General features: G+C 39.8%; 1 long non-coding RNA gene across 1 annotated transcript; it reads right to left on the reverse strand.

Moving 5' to 3' along the window:
• Positions 1-5: 5 nt before the first annotated feature.
• LOC148337335 (uncharacterized) lies at positions 6-5,705 on the reverse strand. Its single transcript, XR_015843238.1, has 3 exons — positions 5,334-5,705; positions 499-609; positions 6-404 (listed from the first exon to the last, which is right to left on the reverse strand). It is a non-coding gene; the product is annotated as an uncharacterized LOC148337335 (long non-coding RNA).
• Positions 5,706-15,878: the final 10,173 nt, after the last annotated feature.

The following is a 15,878-nucleotide window of genomic DNA, read 5'->3' on the forward strand; positions in this document are numbered from 1 at the left end:
TGAAGACCAAATGAGACCTGTTTTAATTAAAACTGCAAGCTGTCGAAGGCCACATTCACGTCAAAAGGTTTCCAACGCAATATACTTTGACATCATGTAATCTCCTGAGGAAAATCATTGTGATGTTTTGTATGCGCCTTGTGAAGAATTTTCTTAATAATCCCCCCCTCACATACCTCCCGACCGCGACTTTGCAGACGGGCCAAGTCAAATTGTGGCCCTGTCGAGGCAGACGTGCGCGGACGGGTCCACATTGTCCACAGGGAGGGCTGAATGTGCACATGATCAATGGCTTGGCTCGCACTCACAATCACCAGACATGTTTTATACATGAAGCATCTCAGGATGTTGATGCATAACTTTGTCTTCAATGTGCCAACGTGCGCTGGCCGCCTCTGCTACACCTACGAAGATGCATTTTTACACTTTGTCATGACCTAGCTTCGCCAAAGGACACGTTAATGCGAGCACAGGAAGAAATGGGTCAGGACCACTTACCTATTCAAGCCTGTCATCTGCAAATACAGTTTACCGCACACCTTCAGCACAGTGTGATATTGAGCTTTAACATCAGCTGGCAGTCAGTAAATGAGCGCACTGGAGCATCACCTTGAAAAAAAAAATAAAAAATGATGACTTGAAGGGTGACATCCGAGAATATGTGAGACAAAATATCCATGGGATTCTTCGTCAAGCACATCTAATGAGATCCAATACAAAAGCTTTTTCAGAAAGCGGGTTGCTTCAAAGATAATAATGCTCAGCTTTGACTGAGTGAAGCCACCAAAACAACACACATCATACATTTTGAAATCATTAAATAGAGACTAGTGTGACAGATATAGCATGCTGAGTTATACAAAAAATATGAAACTGATTCAGTTTGCAATTAACAAATAAAAAAAAAAAAGCACACTTTTTGTCGTACTTGTTAAAACTGTCAGTATAACCTGACAGTGCTACATAATTAGAATGGTCTGTGAAAGAAAATCAGACCTCTCTGCACATGTCTTGTACCTCTAGTTTGATTTTCCAACCACCACACCCAAGGAAGAACTCCAAATCAGAAGCAGAAGGCGTGCACTCACGGGCACACTAACAGCGGGTGGCCTCACGCGGACCTGTCACTTTAAGTTTCAGGAATTTTGCTGAAACCATGATGAAATATCCACTTGTAAAAATTGCCCATCCCGTATTTGCTGACAACCGGGCGTTAAACTAGCAAACAGAAGCAGAGCAAAGGGAGTTCATGCAGTGGAGAGGATAAAAAAATGATGCGGAATTAGCAACATTTCGGCTTGGCTGGTCCGTGTATAACCCCTTTGATTTTGAATTGATTGCACGTTACCTAAAAATAAAACTTCAACATGATAACATTTGTTATTGTAAGAAAATGTGATTATCAAGAAGTCATGCAACCAAAATAGCAGCCATGGCTTCGGTAGGTAGCTTTGAGTAGGGGGGGGGGCGTTCATGAAATGAGACTACAGGTACATTTAAATCTTGCCAACAGATTCCAAAACGGCACAATCTTTTTGTCTTTGTCTTTTGTGTGCATTTTTGTCCAGGAATGTCACTAATGATAAGCCAAAGAAAAAATAGCAAAGACGGTAGAACTACAAAATTGAGTTTTGTAGTTTACAATCTTAGTTCTCCTCAGAAATTAGCCACCCCTTTATTTATTACCATTAATATTGTTGAGTCTTTTTCAACTGTATGTTTTTTTTTTTTAATATTGTGGCTGTTGACCTCTGTGCCTTGCTGCTGGTCATCAGTCAGCGACTGTGTCGAAAAAGGAGGCAGCTGTGCAATAGGCAGGTCCATTTTAAAGCTGCTGATCAAGTGCAGGAAGAAGTCAAGGTATCACTGATGAAAAGATGGCTGATGAGATTTGTGCTTCGTTACAACAGATGAAAAGCGGGCAACAGACGATAAGGATGAGAAAGGCGCAGGAGTGAATCTTTGTGTGTTTGCTGCATGCTGCTAATAAAAAATGAGTCATTGCGCTTTGCTGCAAGTCAGAACAGGAGATGGTTTGAGCGAGAGTGAAACAACTACAGCCAACGTGACAGTAAGCGAGGTTTGGTGGTCTGAGAGGAGTCCGGTGATCCACACTGTGAGATGTGTTGATGTGTACGCTTGTGTGCAAAACGTCAAAAGACGAGAAAAAGCAGACTTGCATTGAATGCAAATGATTCAATATGAACGCTTGCGTGCGTTTGTGCATGAGCCCCGGAGATCCGAGTCATTTTGATGTTTCTCGGATCATCTGCTGTGGGATCATTGTCCTGACTTTTTAATTAATTTGCACAATTTTAATCAACAAAATTACTTGGAATCAAACGTTACCATGACGACTGTTTTCAAAACAAATGACAAAAAAAAAAATGAAAAGGGACTAAACTCCAGGAAACACACAGGCAGCACACTGAAGCATACAAACAGATGCAAGAGGATGGAACACACACGGACACACACGTATGTATACAGACAGACGGCAGCTATCTAAATGGAATAGCTTGCCAGGACTGATAGCATGAAATTGTGTTTCCAAATATAACACCGTGTCATTGGAGAGGGTGCGTGTGCGTGTGTGTGCGTGGGTGTGGGTGTGAACGAGAATACAAGTATAAGAGTGCGTATGATTTCAGTAAGCATGTCCTCCCACCGTCTTCCATGTGGGGGCACTATTGCAACATGCACAGAAGTTCATGAGGTTTGGAAGCGTGCGTGTGCACGCACAGGCCTGTCCTAATTAAAACAGTGCTGCTCAAACAATGACATGACAAACATTCGGTGGCAGAGCACACGTCCACATTTTTAAATACACAAAGAGCCATTTGAGTTGTGGGGGACAATTATTCTGATGATGATACTGATGACAACTGATTTCCGGAGATGCACAGGAGTCTGTATTAGTGCATGTGATCTTTACTAAATGAAATCAGACGAAACAGAGTGCAGTCTGGATGAGAATGTGAGGATGAGGATGGAAAGAAAGTGAGAGGGAGGAAGAGGAAATTCATTAAAAAGAAAAAAAATAGATCACTTCACTGCAGCACAATGTCTAAAGTCATCTTTGGTGGTTGGCAACTGGGTGCAATAGAGACAGTAATGTAGGCTATGCTATGTTGTATTAAAGCTAATATTTTGTTTTAATTATGCCTCAGTCCTAAATGTTGCTGATGTTCATTATTATTGTCTGAAAAACATGCACTTTCAAATTTGAGGCGACATAATAGATTTCTGACAACTTTTAGACAGTTCAAGTGTCCAAAATGGTCAATAATGAATAAATTACAGGTGTGGGGAGAAAACACTTGTATTGTTAATTTAATTACATTTGTTGAAAAATATAATAAACTGAATGAATATTTTTGTACATTAGTAGATTGCAGATTTCGATTTTATAACTTGACTTGACTTGCTTGATTTTTGCCACAGTGAATCGGTACTTGATTGAAATGTGAAGGTTGGAGACCTATGCCGAAAAGTTAATTGCAGATGATAATGCAGTAGAGCACAAACTGAATGTTAGATGGAAACGAGAAAAAAAAAAACACAACCTAAATTTACATGCTCAAACTCAAAAGTGGTAGATGATTTTGAGCAATCCATAATATAGATAGATAATAGATTAAAAAAAACTAGTCATGTCACAAACTAACAAGCTAATAAAAAATGTATTAAACATAACATTTAGCCTCATATGATTGGCATTTGGAAATATGCACATGTACTGGTTTCTTCCTTGGTTCGAGGCTAAAACCTCAACAAGATTTTGTGAAAATAGTCTTTTATAATGTCGTTGTTTGTTCCTTTTACTCTGCTCAATATTGAACTTTCTCCGACAGCAAAACCAGGAACTCCCAGTTACTATTTTGAGCACTTGCTCAGTCGGTGCTCCAACCCTGCTGAGTTGATACCATATGGGTGATAGAAACCTCCGCCAGTAACCAAATTGGTCAGCCAATTCCGCCATTGCTGAGACAATGCATGACAAAGGGTATTTTACTAACCATACACGGTAGGCAATCGGTTACAAATGTGTTAATGCGAGACAATGACGATGACATTGATGGAAGGGCAACATTATGGTGAAGATTTAAGACCCATCGGATAGTTGCTCGTCGCAGCTCGTCTATAGACAAAGCTAACTCTATGTACAAACTGTAGAAAGTCTATGTCCGAGGCTGTCTGCCTCTAACCTCTATCTGTCTCCATATTTCATTTATACCCCCCCCCCCATCCCCTCCTCTCTTTTCGCAGTCCCCACACTCCCTCCCTTTTTTCCCCCCACTCATTCTCCAATCACTGTGAAATTGCAAGGCGGCTGGTCGGGGTCTTTTTCTGACAGAGAAATTTGGTAGAGATCAGAATCACACATTCCTGCCTTCTTTTCCCAATTTAAATGATTTTGCCGCTTCACAAGCACGCGCACGCACACACACGCACACACACAGACAGTGGTTCCGCTGTTTCATACATGCCCAGAATGTAAATTCATAGTAGAGTCAAGGGTGTTATTAGGGCAGGGTTTTTTGTACATTTATCCCAGTATGTATACTCAACGGTCACATTATTACCACAGGAGGTGCATGTTATGTTGTGTAAGTTCTAGTACAGGTATTGCAAAAAAAAACCCAATCCAAGAGTTTTCCCTATCAATGTAATCACTCTGAAGTATAAGCTTGTATATACATTTATACATATCCTCTGGTTGGTCATCAAGCAATGAACAGCGTGAGTCGGGGTGAGACCAATGACATCAAAACTTGTTTGGAAGAGTTATGTGTGATAATTCACGGATCTTTGAGTATGACCCGGAGACCAAATGTCAAGTCTTCAGTGGAAGAGTTGCATCTCGTCAAGGCCAAATAAAGTGAGACAGTAAAAGTCCAAAGTAAAACTAATTTTGATTGCATTGTGACAGGCAAATTCCACTGTAAATTCTTACACCAGGGCCAGATAATTAATCACTCCGTCTGTAATGAGATATAGAGGCATTTGGTTTGTTTAGCACATGAGAAGAGGAAAGCCCCGAGCATCTGACAGTTCCTGTCTGAGAAGATCACCAACCCGCCATAGAGCAAGCTCATCTGAGAATCATTCATACCTGCCATGGAACTTTAAGCGCTTTGTCTACTTTGTTTTTTTTTTTCTTTCCCGTGCTCAGGGAGGTCAAATCGGGGCAGTTTTATTTATGTAACAGCCTTTGTAGGTAAGATACGCTCTCAGGTGTGTTGTGACCTTACAAACATAAAAATGGTCCCTTAACTTGCAGCGAAAGCAAAGTTAAACTGGCTCGTGCACTGTGTTTGAATGGTACTCACGAGTCTTCAGTTCCAGGTGGTTAGATTTTGAGGTTTTCTGGGCAGCGAGAGATGACACCACGTCCACACACCCGGTAACGACCGAAATCGGCTAAATATATCCACACAGCAGAAAGATGGTGAGGGTCCAAAGGGCGTTTCCTTGATCCACTGTGCGTTAAAAAAAGTCTCTCTTTAGTTGTAAATCCATTTTAAACCTCCACATTTTACATAGAAAAGGAAAATAAACCGCTAGCATAAGCGTTAGCATGCTACATCGCTAACCGCGATTAACGTTCACATTTTCTGCACAAAACATTCCGTCTGAGCTGGATAAAAATTAAACGTGAGATAATCACTTTACATCGTGCTCCAAACAGTCCCAAACGAACAGCAGACTGCATGCACTGTTTCAGAGACTTTTTTTTTCTACCACACGTTTTCGCTAATGTAGACGTCCTTCACTGCTTAGCGTACAATGACTGACCTCTCGAAAAGTTCCATGCATGCCCACCACGACCTAATTGGACATTACAGATGGAGAAATAAAATATTGACATGTACAAGTTAAGTAGTGAACAACAACAAAAATAAAATAAAATAAAATAAGCACATTCTTATAAAGTTTTAACAAACTACACACTAATAAATCCAAAGGCTGCTTAAACCATCACAACTACACAATGTATTTAAAAATAATATATTATTTAATAAATATATACATTTTGAATCTGTTTAGACTATGGCAGAAGTTTTCATCGGGCTACATTTTTATAGCACATTTTATATAAAGCACAAAGCAACTCAAAGTGCTTCACACAACCAAAGGCACAACACCTAGAAGCAAGACAATAAAAAACAACAGCAAAGAAAGCAAAAGCAAATTAGATTTAAAGACATTTGAAAGTAAAATAAACAAAAAGTGGCTTTCCATAATTAGTAAAATACTTGACATTAAAATTGATTTTGAAATGCTTAAAACACCTTAAATACTTATATCACTGGTGGCGTTCATTTCATTTGGGGATCCATCACCGGCTCTGGAGCAAACAGCGCTAACCACTGACCTAAAGATCCGGCACGCTTGCCTCCTGATGACTATGGCAAGGGAAGAGAGGTGTCAATGGACCACGCAGCTCCAGCCGCCACATTCAGTCATCTCTTGTCATTTTAAGTGATGAATCTCCGCTGTCGTGACAGTCTCAGGTGGCTGGGCTGTTGTTTCCTACCACGCTTCTCTTTACGTTTACGCATAGCAGTCACGTTTTCGCCTGTGTTCCCCCCCTCATCCATGCTGCTCTCGTAATCGCAAAGTTTCCCATTTACGGTTTTGTTAGAGATCATCGACTGGTTGTTGGTTGTGTCACGTCACCTCAAAAACTGAAAGACTTACAATTATATCTGTTATTAGGCTAAGATTTGGAAAAGACTGATCTAAAACTGAGATGAAGGGAGCATTCCTGTAAAACGTCCTTAAGAATATAATGATTATAATAATGCATCAGATTTATAGAACATCCGTTTTCTTTGTCTGAGACTGTGAACATTTTTAGGTGCAAGCCCATCATTCGACGGCTGCAATGAGGTCCGGGCTTTCCTTAATTAGCAATGTCGGATGCAACTATTTTCTTCTTGAAAAGGAGGGGGTCAGAATGTGGGAGTAAGTTCTAAACTGGTCATTAAAACATTTATACATACTATGAAGACAACATAAAAAAAATCCTAATAAAATATTTAATATAGTATTGATAGGTTCATTGGCGTGGCAGGTGGAGTGGCAAAACTTTGGGTGGGGTGACAGTTGCCACCCCTTGCCACCCTCTAAAACCGCCTTTGCATGGTACAGAATGTTAGGGAACTAATGCAACTGTCCAAAATCCAGAATCATGTTGCCGTCTTCCGTCTGTTCTCTTCCATGAACCAAGACGTAGGCTGCTAACGAACAAACAGATGGACAAACAACCCCAAATGTGAAGCTCATGAATGCTTTTCATATTAATAGTTCCTAATCAAATGTTCAAAATATTGGAAACAACTGTCACCATGATGAAATACACTTGGAAAACAACTGGAAATTGGAACAAAACTTAGAGTCAATCAAAACTAAATACTATCAAAACTCTTCTATAGCTCATGTATGTTCAACATACAGTCGTGGTTGCCTTCTTTCCAGAACGCTAACGGATGATAACTTTAGTCTTCCCTGGGAACAATGCAGTTCCACAATCAACATGTCATCCTGTACAAGTCACACAGCCAAATGGAGCCGCCTGTCTTTTAGAAGAAGCAATTTTCTTGTTGTGTGACCATTCTGAAGTCTAGTCGAGCGTACCGGGTTACCCTCAACTATCTGTTCCGTGCAGCACATTTATTGCTTGACTCTTGACGCTGAACTGCCAGGCCACGGTTAATGGGACCCACCCTTCCTCCGCGGGTTCAAGGGGGGGATATTCGGCAGTAGTTTTGTAATAGCCTGTTTCAAGTTCAGCTCTTCAGCGCCTCATCTTTTCAACTGCAACGAGTGTCACAAAGGTGAGCGAGCCATTGCTGTTCATTGACTTCTGGCTCATTCATGGATTACATCACAATCACTAAACATCCTTAGTACATCCTGACATTTTTAACATTCCGTGTGTTTCCCGCATGAACTTTGACGTTTGGGGTTTTTATATATTTAAATGTAGAAGACAATAATGGTAGAAATATTTTAGACCTGTCGGACAGCATGAGTAGTCTTTGCCCCTCTCAAGAACAGTTCATAATTATCTAGGTCACAAAATGATGATACCAAAGCACTACTTTTGTCTTAGTCAGTGGCCCTAACTCAGGGCGTTGGCCTGTCTAATTGAAGCTCATCATCCTTCCCTCACTTCAACATAGCAGCAAGATACTGCATGTCGTCAAAGCACTACTTTTATTTTAGCTTTGCTGCCATCTTGTGGCATTGTTGTTGTTTCAGAGCACAAAAAAATACTTTCAAAAACAATTGCAAGAGACAGCACGCAGGTTTTGACAGGAAAAACATTTGAAGAACTGGGTTGAGTGTATTTTTTACAAAATGTTCATCAAGAATTTATAAATTTGGGATGGCAGTAATTTTACACACCTAATAGTGGAATGTCTTATGAAAAACTTGTGAAAAAGGGTGGGCCTCTCAAACTCTAAAAAAAAATCTCTTAAGATTCATTAGAATAATATTACTGCAGTAAAGTACAAAGTACAGCTTGAAAAACGCCCGTCAATATTTTAAAGCAAGGAAAACTTGTCTCTTAGTAGCGTCACATATCTAATAGGAAACATATTTTAAACTGTGGCCATCAAACCTGCATATCTTTCAAAACACATTTTCCATTTTTCCTACTCAGATATGAATAAAAATCCAGCAGGGGTGGGCATCTCCAGTCGTTGATGTCTCCACCCTTTAAATGATTCGCTTATAAGCAAGCTCTGCAGAAGCCTGATAACTCTCTTGATTATTTGAATCAGGTGTATTGGAGAAGGGAAACATTTAAAACAAGTGGGACCGTGACCCTAGAGGACCGGAGTTACCCACTCCTGAAATCAGAATTTTGTTCAATTAAAAAAAAATGGATTCCTTAACTCATTCACTGCCATTGACGGTTAAATACGTCAAAGATCCTTTTTTTTTTTACTTGGCTGGTAGTGAATGAGTTAATGGTGAATGAGTAAAGAGCACTTGTGCCCTTTTATGGTGTTAAAGTCAGTGTTAATTTGGCGTCTCTCGGCTTTGTCGTTTTCTTTGTCTTTGCCGGTTTAATGCCTTATTCCTTAATCAGGTTCTGTATGTTATTCAAATAACTTTGAGTGCAAGAGTGTGAACAATTGAAATTGGTTCGTCAAAGTGGGGCAATGTGTACATTTAGGTGTGTGTGAATGCGGAGGTGTGCTCCTGGCAGGCTGAACACTTCCCCTGTCATGGCCAATCATTGTCAAGAAGACGCTCAGCGCCTGCGTACGCACACGCAGGCGCACACACGCACGTGCGCATACACACACGCACATTTAATATAAAAAGGGTCAACTATTCAGTCGTGTGCTTTCAGAAGAAGACATCAAAAAGGTGGAATAATTAAACAAGCATGCGCACACATTTTTTCTGACGACTTCAGCACATCTCTGATGGCGTGAGGCACTCGTGGCTGTTTATGCAAAACTCTTCACACAAACAAGACAATATTTCATCAAAATGACAAAAAAAAAACCGTAGAGGTCTTCTTGCAAAAGCAAAGAGAAGTCTTCCTTCGCAAAAATTGTATCTTTGTATAAAAAATTTGAAGCACATTGCAAAGTGATGAACCAGTTAGCATTTGTAAAATGTTCGTAAGACGTGTCGCCAAAGTTCTTTTGGATTCGCCAATGCATGTGACCACGGTTACCATGGTTACAACACATGCTGAGCAATTTTACAAGTTACACGTATCCATCTGAATCCTGGGGAAAATTCACGCAACGTTGTCCCAAATAGGTGATAGAGTCGCCATCTGTCTTTTCCAAACACCTTCCCAAACGTTAATGTTGTATCTTTGTGTTGTTAAAAGTCGTTAAATGTGAGAAATGACAGAGGCGACTTCCTGACCGATCCAAAAATTCGCTAAATTTGCGAGCATTTGCTGCTCATCAAACGTTATTGCTCCACGAAATGAGTAATGACACAGTTCTCAATCTTTGCACGTTTTCACAATTATCCGAGCTCCCGCATTGTTTATTAATCATTACAAAAGACAAACAAATTATTTTGCTAATTTAATGGTCGAATATTCAGCACTGGCCATTCACGTCTGCCCCCTTTTGTGCTTGATTTGTGAAAAGACATGATCCGCTAAGAACCTTCATGACCCCTTTTAGGAGGTATGATTTGATGTGGTTTGTTGCAAATTACAAGTGAACTTAGACCACCGGGCTCTCTCTGAATTCTCGGGTCAATTAGCAAAACTAATCAGCTGCACACCGGTCGGCCTTTCTCTGTCAGAGCGATAAGATACAACAGCGCAGACAAAGCAATAGGTCTCGGTGTGATAAATAAATACGAAAAAGAGCGCAACCCTCTCACGAGAGGTAATGAATAGATCCTCTGATTTATGAGTAACTTGACAATCAAAGCATTAGCTGAAATATGCAGCACCTCCTACCAATTTTCAATTTTCTCAGCCAACACTGTAAGATGATAAAGCCTCTTTCATTTGGCACCTGCTGCTCTCAGGCTCAAAAGTCACAATGACAAGTGACAAAAACACATTGACTGCTGTCACACGGCACAGAGCGAAATAAGACCAAAAAAAGATGACTTGGAAATGCGCCTTCACTTCTCATCACCGCAGGACAGATATGATAGATTAAAGTCCATGCGGCCTCAGTCTATCCGATGATTCATTTTCTACACGCAGTTGCAGATCAACGGGGGTCGGTAATGCAAGTTAACATCATGTAAGGCTAGTAGCCATGCAAAGAAAATTAAAGTCGTCAAATAAAATCAATCCGCACTCCACATCAAAATAGGTAATTACACACACGCACTGGCAAAACATTATTTACAGCCACATAATCTAATGAGGTCCAAGAAATATTTGGCCTCCTGCATAATGAGTATTTTTTAAATTTTTTTTTTTACCTTATTTATTTCGACCTTATTTAGCCACAGCAGAGAGGATCTACAATGCAGCTTTGCGCCAGTGCGAACAACAATTACTGAACATTTTTTGGCCCAGAAATTCAAATAAATGATCTATGAAGTATTACGACTTGACAAAATGCATTCAATATCAGAAGATATATTTTCCAAATCGCTGTATTTGCATTATCTATCCATCTACTTTACCTATTGCTTATTCTTAGTCAGAAGTGAGATGAAGCATATCTCCAATGTTACAATATGGTAAATTTCTATTTTTTTCAAAAATCTATATGGTTGGTCAGTGGGTGTTTTGTCTAAAAATAAGTAACCAATTTAAGCGTTGAAAATGGCTTGTTCCGTTTGCTGATGCAGCACTAATGTGAAAAGTAATGATTTTGGAGATACGAGGATTTCGTCCGACGCCAGCCATATCACAGCTGAGGCACGGAATCACCTGGACTAGTTGCCAAACACTTGCAAAAACGCCAAACAACTCACATGCACAATTTAGATGCTGCTAATGAAAATACTACTAATAAAAATAACAAACAAATGAAGCAAGTATTTTTTTCTAATTAAAATAGACATTTAAAAAAAAATAAAAATCCTTCAGCGCCACCCCTGCTGCGTGTTCGCTCAAACTTCTCACTCCAGCCCATAATAAACCAAAGTGTCTGCAATGCCTGCTTCACAGTGAATAAAATCCAACCATTTTATTTTTCTAACCAGTAACCCAACCAAATTAGAACCAAGACTGCTTTTGGATCCTGAACTAAAGTTCGGGAAAAGCTGCAGTAAAGTGAAAAATGTCACGTGTAACGCTCAGGCTGTCTTCTTACTTTCACATGATCACTCAAAGTCAAAGACAGCCACTAAAAGGTTAGTGTTTGGTCCAAAGGTAATTCCAGAGGATATACTTCGGAAGTCGAGCCGAGTGAAAGTGATGTTAGGGAAAAGCGCACACGCCTTGAAGAAAGCGCACAACACAGATTGGATCGCAGTCGACTGTAGACAGCAGCCATTTTTCCAAACCAAATTGCCACACATTTTACTTGCTCATGTCTAGCTCTGTCTTTCTCTACAAGAGGTGTTCCCCTAACTTGCTGCCATGTTGAATATCCAGCATCATACGGCTCAGGCGAGCAGCGAGACAAGTGAGAAAAGGACGCAACAAACAGACAGAGGAGTGTACGAGAGTGGAAGATGAGAGCAGACTCAGGAGGCTCTGCCCTGAAGGAATCTTTCATTCGCTGTCACATGTGCACACATATGCGACGAGGGAGAGAGATAGCAAAAAAAAAAAAAACATAAAATAATTCAGCCACTCTGCCAACTGTGCAGCCTGCCAAAATGATAATCATGCCCCAAACCCTGCAATGATGCCAAAATGCACTGCCATTTTCCAGTTTAGGCGACTGGCCAATACAATAAGTACATAATAGCATTTCAGTGTTTCCCCAAGATATGTTTTCTGCTTATGTCAAAAGGGCCCCTGGAGACAAAAAAAACCCCAACAACAAATAAACACATAGATGTGTTACTAACCTCGCCATTGAAAGAGATGATGAAATTCGGGGACAACAAACCGCGTGCCAATAAAGTCAAATAAACAACTGATTACACCTGAAGCAGCAAAGGTTTTAATCAGTGTTGATTTTATCATGGGACAGATGCACCCTACCTGATAACGACTTACAGTCTGACTCACTTCCACTTCTGCGTTTGTTTGCAGTTATTTAAAGACTCGCCATTTTAATGACAGCACTCTGATAATCTTCACATCTGATAATGATGAAGAAAACAGGAGCTTCGTGGATGACATCATCCACTTTTATCTCATGGAAAAGGCTCCCGTACAATCCTTGATATATGATGACTAGCTTGTCCATTTTCCACTGCTTTTCACATCTTGACACTTCACTGGAGTGTCTTTAATCGCACAATGTGTGCTACTGTCACACACCGTGTGTCTGTCTGGTCAAGTTTATATTCATTTTTCACTATAGTACAAGACAAAAAAACTATCACAAGTATTGTGCAATAAAATCTCAAATATTCACAGCAGCAGTAAATGAAAAGAAAGGCGGAGCCAGACAAAAAAAAATAATGTTAATAAAGTTGTGTAAGAGCTGCTGTGAAAAAGAAAATAAACACATTTGAATATATCTTTAAAACTCATGTATGGAATTCATTGATCAAGACTAAAATGAAGAACATTCTTTTGGAATAATCACAGTCTGTTTAAGTTTGTCTGGTGAAGGTAAATTGTGGTTATAGTTACTCTATGGTTTTCTTCCTAAACATGATTTTATTTTCTTATACGGAAATCATTTTCGGGAAATGACATATTACTGCAGTGTACTGAGTCCGTTGGGAAATGCTTCTTCGTGTGTTTGCACGTCTGTGTTAGACTGCCCCCAAGTGGCCGAGTGGCACAAACCAGAAAACCAGAATTAAAGCGAAAACATGGAAAAAATGGTTTGATTCGTTACATTCCTTTTAATATATCAAAACAGCGTATAAAATTAGAGAGCGCTACTTTCTTTATTAAAAACATATTTTTTTTGGGGGGGTAGTAACAGACAAATATAATATATACGTGTTCAAATTTATATAATGTTTAAAAGCAACTCAATTAGAGGAAAACAATTGGGGCTTTGTAAAAAAAAAAAAAACAACAAAAAAAAAACTCTTCCAAGTTCACTGTGTCATGTCTTGGGTGGAAAATCGGGGCGGTTTTTATGTAAATTCGCTCCAAACTTACATAAGAGTGGGTCAGAAGTTCAGAATGTCTCGCTTTTTAGGAATAGGCAGATAACAAAAGATTGACTTGGCTGTTTAATTTCACACTTGATTGGCGGGCAGTCACTCCAGAGAGCCAACTATTTGTATACAGGCAAGTAAAAAAAAAAAAAAAAAAAGTCAATTTTCCTTCAGAAGTCGCCTTTAGGTTCTTCCATATTGGTGTCCATTCGTTGTGCATCCTGATGCCTCCCAAAAACTGTACACTTTCAGAATGTTATTTCAGGCACCAAGGTGACTCATCCACTTCTAAATTTGCACTTAAATTCATTCTTCAACATATTATTTTAGACTAAGAAAGAAATCAGGTTTCTTTTTTTCTCTGTGATGATAACCAAGTGTTAAGGGACAAACTTCACATTTTGGTGCCGGTCAGGTAAGGAACGCTTTCAGAAATAATAATGAAATAAATAATAATAATAATGTTTTTTTGTTTCCTTTGACAACACTTTAGTTTTTTTTGTTTGACTTTGTTTGAATGTTTGTGGAGTGGAAATGTTGCTCTTCAATAAAAAGAAAAGTATTCCCCCCCCAAAAAAAGAACACTTTCCAGAGGCTCAACAAAACAAAGTGAGAAGTCCTTTTGTCTTTTAGACTTAATTAGACATCTGAGGGGCACTTGAAAATTATATATTTTTTTCTGAAATGATGCTCTCATGATTCATACCCAGTAATATATTTTCTTGTCTACTGTCAAGGATTTCATTGAGGCTGAGTAAAACCCAAAAAGTGAATGTTCTTTGTGGTTGCTCTGGCATGAAATTAAAGAAGTCTACATGTGTTGTGCACCGTCTCTCACATGTTTTATCCCCAATACAATCTAAAATGTGTGCCAGATCCAACTTGATCTCCAGCAAATCTCATAGTCACTCTTATCACAGTAATTGGAGAAGCTGCTTTACATCTGTTTCATTAATAAACATGCACAGCTCCAAGTGGGTACATTTTGTTTTATTTGACATTGTTGAGCCAGTCTCGTCCATTTAATTTCATTGCTAATCTTAATTTCCTTTTAAGAATCTTAGTAGTTGCACTAAAAAAAGCAGGTGATTGCTTGTATATAAATATATTTTCGCCATTCTGTTCTGTATTTTCCAAGCAGGTTGGAGCTGACTGCTCACGCTGCTCTCAGACGGATAGAATCTCTTAACTTGTTTATTGTCTCTCAATTCTCACTGATAAGATTTGTGGATCTCAAAGTACACGAACAACCTGGCAGTAACTATGGTAACCTGCTTTTGGCTGGCATTTCTTTACACATTTAAGGGTAAAATGATCAAAATTGGCGTGGAACTGAGGAGGTTTTCTAATATTGGAACACAGCAGGAATATTAAAGTGACTATTGAACTCTTCACGACTGTGATGGAAGTTAAAGGCATACTTTATGATTTAGAGATTTTTTTTTTTTTTTTAAATCATAGGCCCTTAGCATGCCCAACGCAAGTTGAGCGCAAAGTGGAGTTAACAGTGTGCATTAATGCCGTTTTCTTTTGGGATTTTTGTAGGCGGGTGCAGCAAGAAAAGGGGTGTTTACGCCATTGTGGGAGTGAACACAGCCAGCTTCTTTCCCAGCCAATGGAAATGGCTCGACTTATTCCCTTTAAATTCAGCACAGTAGACATGACGGGAAGAGGATATCGGTGCATAAAGTACATTTTGAAGGGGTTCGAGTTACGATTCCAATTGGATGCCTCCATGTTGAGGTGTTTCGTGCACGTCCCATTAGAGATGGGCCCAAGGACGACCCAGGACACGCTGGAAAGACTCTGGTCTCTATTTTCGTAGCCAGTGGCACAAATGCCTGCGTATCCAAAAGTTTGGATGCGTGCAAGAGTCACTGTGCGGGTTTGCCAATTTGGTAGCTTGGTCTCTGCCAAGTTGGGTGTTCCGGCACAGTAATGGTATGCCCTTGGAGATGCACCGGGCGGAGTAAGAATTTGGTGGCAGAAAGTCAGTCGAAACTTCCAAACAACCACTCTAATCAACCTGCCATGCATGTTTTTGGAATGAGGCATGTGGGGAACATGAAAACGCCACACAGGAAGGAAGGAAGGCTGGAGCTGGAATCGAACCCACCACCTTGGCACTGTGAGGCCATCATGCTAACCAGTCGTCCACCGTGCCGCATCAA

This window comes from Idiotropiscis lumnitzeri, chromosome 5 (genome assembly GCF_059441095.1).
Source record: "Idiotropiscis lumnitzeri isolate Australia: NSW breed Sydney's pygmy pipehorse chromosome 5, RoL_Ilum_1.0, whole genome shotgun sequence".
Taxonomy (NCBI): Eukaryota; Metazoa; Chordata; class Actinopteri; order Syngnathiformes; family Syngnathidae; genus Idiotropiscis; species Idiotropiscis lumnitzeri.